Below are 5472 nucleotides of genomic sequence, written 5' to 3' on the forward strand. Positions count from 1 at the left end.
AGTCAGCAGTATTAAGACAGGAAACTGAAGTTTCCCAAGTACATTTTTAAAGACAAAAAAAAAATGCAAAGGAAAATGCAAAAATAGTACCAACCTCAAATATGTGAGCTGACAGTCCACCTCCATTCGGTGGAATGCCTCCTGTTCCAATGTGCAGAGGTCCACATTTTTATTTTATGATTCTGGTCCTAAAGTGATCGCCCTAGGCTTAGAATTCCAAGGTAAAGAAAACGGATAGGGTTTGTCAAATAGGAGTTGCAGTCAGAGTCGAATGTAGGTTCGAGTGGCTTCTGTGGTGGTTGCCGTGAGGACCTACTATGTGACAGGCGAGCTCTGCTGCAATTGACCGAAGTGTGTGCCAGGATTTGAAAGCATTTGAAAAGATGTTATCTGTGTTTTCTAACTCTGCCTCCCAACTCATAAAACCTCAATCAATATTTGCTGAAGTGTAGGATGGTAGAAAGTTGAAACAGTGGGCAAAGTAACAGGGAGAAACCTTGGGAGTTGAAATTTAACTTTGAGCAAGTCATTTGTCCTGTTCCCTAACAAGCCTTGTGTTCTGAGACAGGAGAGGGCTTCCGACTGTGGTTTTCCAACACAGGTCACAGCCCACTGAGAAATCAATTTCATGGGCTGAAATCAGCATTTTAAAAAATTAAATGGAAAATTCCAAAGCGTTTTGCACATAACGAAGATACTATTTCATGAAACTCTTGTTCCATGTGAATACACACACACAGATACACATACACGTTTACCGAACTGTGAAGTAAAATGCATGTTTTACCGAGTGCTGTCAAAAATAGTTGACCCTAAAAGACCCCATTTAGCATTTGGACCATAGATAGGACCCCAGAAAGAGCAAATGGTTCTGGATCTTCTATTACCGAGTTGGCATATTACTGTGTTTTTTTTTTAATTGGGACAAAATATACACAACATAAACAGATCAATGTGTTTAAATGGAAGGAACAAAATACTAAAACTAAAAACCTCTCACCTGCAATTTGCATCATCTTGTAGGTTTGGGTTTATGGTGCCTTCCACCCGCCCCTACTCACCTTTTCTTTTTCCTTCCTGGGATCGGGGTCTGTCACTAAGGTGCGAGGTGTCTGTTTTGACTTTGATCTTATGGGCCAAGCAACCTAAGTTCCCTCTTGGATAGATGTGCTGAGTTACAGGAGAATGTGTACGTGCGATTGTACTTGTACATTACAAATAGTTTATTCCAAAACAGTTAAGCATAAGGATTAACTAGAATCTAAATAGGCATATAATTTGGAACAGGATTTAGAGAACCACAGGTGTGCCCTGGCGGATACACCAAAGCCTTACGTATCTTTTCAGGTCTGGACATTTGTCTGTCACAGACCCCAACCTGCTTTTAGTTTTGCTTGTATTTAACATTTGCATCCTTGTTCTCTGTCCTTCAAGTATAAATTGTTTCCCCAGCTACCTTATCTTTTCAGGGATATAGTTTTGTTTCATATCTGCCTACACGCCTTTGCCTGACCCACATCACAACTACAATAAATGTTAATAATGATGGCAATTAATTACCTTTTCTTCTCAGCCATTATCAATAATGAGCCTTTTTTTTTTTTTTTTCTGAAATCAGGACACTGAAAGCCTTTAAAGACAATTTTCCTTTTCCTAAGCAATAGTTACTTAGACGTTTCCAGACTTCTCCCCCTCTGGCCACATTTACTCACTTGGCTTGGGCTCTGAACTAGCAGCACCTTATATTTGTGTAACTTGTGTGGTTTAAGGAACTTTCCTACTTTTTCATTCACTGATGAAGCAAATAAAAGGGTGCTATCTTCATGTGGCCAATGGGGAAGCTGAGGCATGGAGCCATTAAGCCCATGTTTCTGCATCACAATTGGTAAACGCTCTGACGCCAGTTGCTGACTTCTAGGCTGGGATGGCTTTTCTGGTTTGTTTTTTCCTGCAATTTCTCCTTTACCAAATAGCAAAACTTCGGCTTCCATCTCCAGGTGAAGAAAAAAGGGAAAGGGGGGGATTTTCCAGCTGATGACCCTTGTACCCCTTCTTCCACCAGTAATTCCCCTGAATTAGCTGTAGAGTAGGATCTATTAGCCATGGCATGCCACAGGCTCATTCTCACTTCAGAGTCTTCAGGCAAGCCATTCTCCTAGGGTGAAGGCCTTATTTCTTCCTCTTCATTAACCTAAAATCCTCCGCGGGTCTGCAGATATCTTCCATGTTTCTTTCCTGCCTGACGCTCCATCCCACCCAGGCTGACTCAACCAATGCTGACCGAAGCCTACTAGGTGCCAGTTTACTGTGTGTTTTTAGGAGCTTGCAACTGTCTTATTGCATTTAAAACCACAGAAAATCTGCAAGGCAGGTATTTTCAATCTCATTTAATCCCCGGGGGAGGGGCAGAGGAAGAGAGAGAAGTAGACTCCCTGCTGCTTGCGGAGTCTGACATGGGGCTGATCCCACAATCCCGAGATCACTACCTCAGCAGAAATCAAGAGTCGGTCACTTAACCAATTGAGCCACCCAGGCGCCTCAATCCCATTTTAGTGACGGTAACCCAGGCTCATGAAAGTTGAGAAATCCTGTTCCTTGACTCTGTGCTCTTTCTCCCCAGACTTCAACGGCTTTTCTTTTTTTTTTTTTTTAAGTACATTGTACATTCCTGTCCAACCTCCTGTTTCCTTTATGCAAAATTCTGATATACATGACTTAAAAAATTTCTGTGTACCTTTTGGAAAAACATGAAGGGGAGTAGAATATGTCACCCCAAAATATACTATTTGGGCATGTGGATTATTTTGAGCTGAAGGCAGTTGAGACCTGCAGGCTCAAGAGAAAGGTTTGCCCCTCCCCTAACTACCATGAAGAGTCTCAACTGGGGGTCTTTCCCAGAGTAAGAGTTATTACCAGAGATAAATTTAGTCTGAATGACCCATCTGTATGGCAGGGCAAACATTTCATTACTAAACATCTGCTCTTCTTATAGTCCTGTGAATTACCCTCCTCCCTTTTAAAGCCCCAGACCCCTATCCCATTCCTTAGCTCTGGATGGCATATAAGCGTCAATTGTCCAACTTGTCTTTGGGTCTCATATTCTTATGGGGCTCCCATATACCTGTAATTACACTGTTTTTCTCCAGTTAATCTGTTTTATATCAATTTACCAGCCAAAGAACCTAGAAGGAAAGAGGAAAAAATTTTCCTTCCCCCAAGCTGCAAGAATTTTCGTTCCAGTGTGAGTTTTATGTAACAGTCTGAAGAAGGTTGGAACTTGAATAATAGCCATTTCAGTTTGCAAGATAGTTTAAATAAAGGTTAGTTACCCAAAACTTATTTCATTGCAAGCATCCAAATTATTGGGTCTCCAGAAGTGGGTGATAATGCTCTGTAATAATGGCAACAACAATGACAACAATGAAGATCAGATTAAAAAAATAAAATATTTGAACACTTGTGTATAATACCAAAGCAGAATTGCCTCTCAGTATGTATAGATTCTGCAAAAAAGCACGAGAAATTTATATTCATCTACTTGAAATTGCAGAAGAGGGAGATCCTGCCAAGCTTCTACAGAGAAAGGGATAGGGAAGGGAGTTTAATTACATTGTGTCCGTTATTACTAATAAGAGGTATGAAATTAAAAATATAATTGACTTTGAAGTAGTGTCTTCTTTATTGTTTCATTTTAGTGACTGTAAACTTTTTCTCGTGTTACCTTTTTTTAAATTTCATTTTTTCCATCATGGTGCGTGTACTCTTTAATCCCCATACCCTGCCCACCTACCCCACCTCCCCTCTGGTAAACAACCATCAGTTCGTTCAGTTCGGTTCAGTTCGTTATCTATAGTTAAGAGTCTTGGTTTGTCTCTCTCTCTCTCTTTCCCTTTGCTCATTCCTTTTGTATTTTAAATTCCACATATGAATGAGATCAGATGGTATTTGTCTTTCTCTGACTTATTCTGCTTAGCATTATACTCTCTAGCTCTATCCGTGTTGTAAATGGCAAGAGTTCACTCTTTATGGCTGAAAAGTATTCCATTGTATATATACACCACATCTTTAGCCATTTATCTATCAGTGGACATTTGGGCTGCTTCTGTAATTTGGCTATTGTAAATAATGCTGCAATAAACATAGGGGTGCATGTATCCCTTTGAATTAATGTTTTTGTAGTTTTTGGTAAATACCAGTAGTACCATTACTGGGCCCTAATGCAGTTCTATTTTTAATTTTTGAGGAATCCCCATACTGTTTTCTGCAGTGGCTGCACCAGTGAATGTAAATTTTTTAATTTGGATTTTCATGGGTTCCCTCCTGACCGCAGACTCCTGAACCCATTTCTTCATATGGTTGTAAGATTTTCACCTGGATTCTAGCATTGTTTAAGATCTCAGCAGTCAAGGAAACGAAGAGACTCAGCCAGCCCATTGTCTGAATTTCAAGGAGGCCCCTCCACAGCTAATTCATACACATCCCATTCCTCGAGTGCACTTTTTCCTGTGCAGATCCACTAAGACGCAGCGAAGCTCCTGCTTATAAGATTGAAAAATATTTCTCCCTGGGGGGAGATTGTAAAGAACGGGGCCAAAATGAAGGGCGGTGTGCAAACCCCGTGTTGTTTCCTCTAATATATCGCAGAATAGGGGAAAGGGTCGGAGCTCGAAGCCAGGAAACGGATTTGCATTTTAAAAGACTGTCCTGCGTCCCTCGGGGCTCTGCCCTGGAAAGTGCTTTATCTGTAACCCTTTTATGGCCCTGCTCCTTTTCTCGCTTTGTAGCTGTTTGTAAACTCTTCTAATCTCCCTCCCTGGACTGTGTATTAGCGCCTAGAGGCTGGGAGAGGGTGTGGATGTCGGTAAGAGTTTAAAAAGTGACAAGAATCCTATTTTCTTTGTTATACACTGCACACCTCTGTAATAACAAGAGCAATGAACATAAAAGTTCATCTACAATTCTATCCCCCTAATAAACCTCACTTGTTTCTATTTTCCCTTTCATTTCTTCTTGCATTAAACATTATGCAAAGCACTGTGCTAGTCTTGGTCCATGTGTAGCTTTTACACATCCTAAGTACAAATTTGCATTTCGCTTTTAACTTTTTTCCTTTTTGCTTATCCTAAATATTTCTGAGGCTGCAAAATACTACAATATGGCGTTAGTGGCTACCTAATAGTCCAACAGGGACATACACTTTAAGGAATTATTTCCGTGTATGTATCCAACATTTCGGAGTAAATGCCAACACCATTTGCCTTTGCACTGCAGGGCCTGGAGGTCGGTCAAGGTTAGACTGAGGGATCTGGGTAGCAGGGCTGCGGCCCGCGCGCGCCGCAGCGGAAGGAGGCGGGGACGAAGCCAGTGCGCGGATCCCACCGCTCCTCTCGGCACCTGCAGTCTTGGCGCCTTTTCTGTCCCGCCACGCCCCGCCCCTCCCCGCTCCGCCACGCCCCGCCCCTCCCCGCTCCG

This window comes from Ursus arctos, unplaced genomic scaffold, assembly GCF_023065955.2.
Source record: "Ursus arctos isolate Adak ecotype North America unplaced genomic scaffold, UrsArc2.0 scaffold_4, whole genome shotgun sequence".
NCBI lineage: Eukaryota > Metazoa > Chordata > Mammalia > Carnivora > Ursidae > Ursus > Ursus arctos.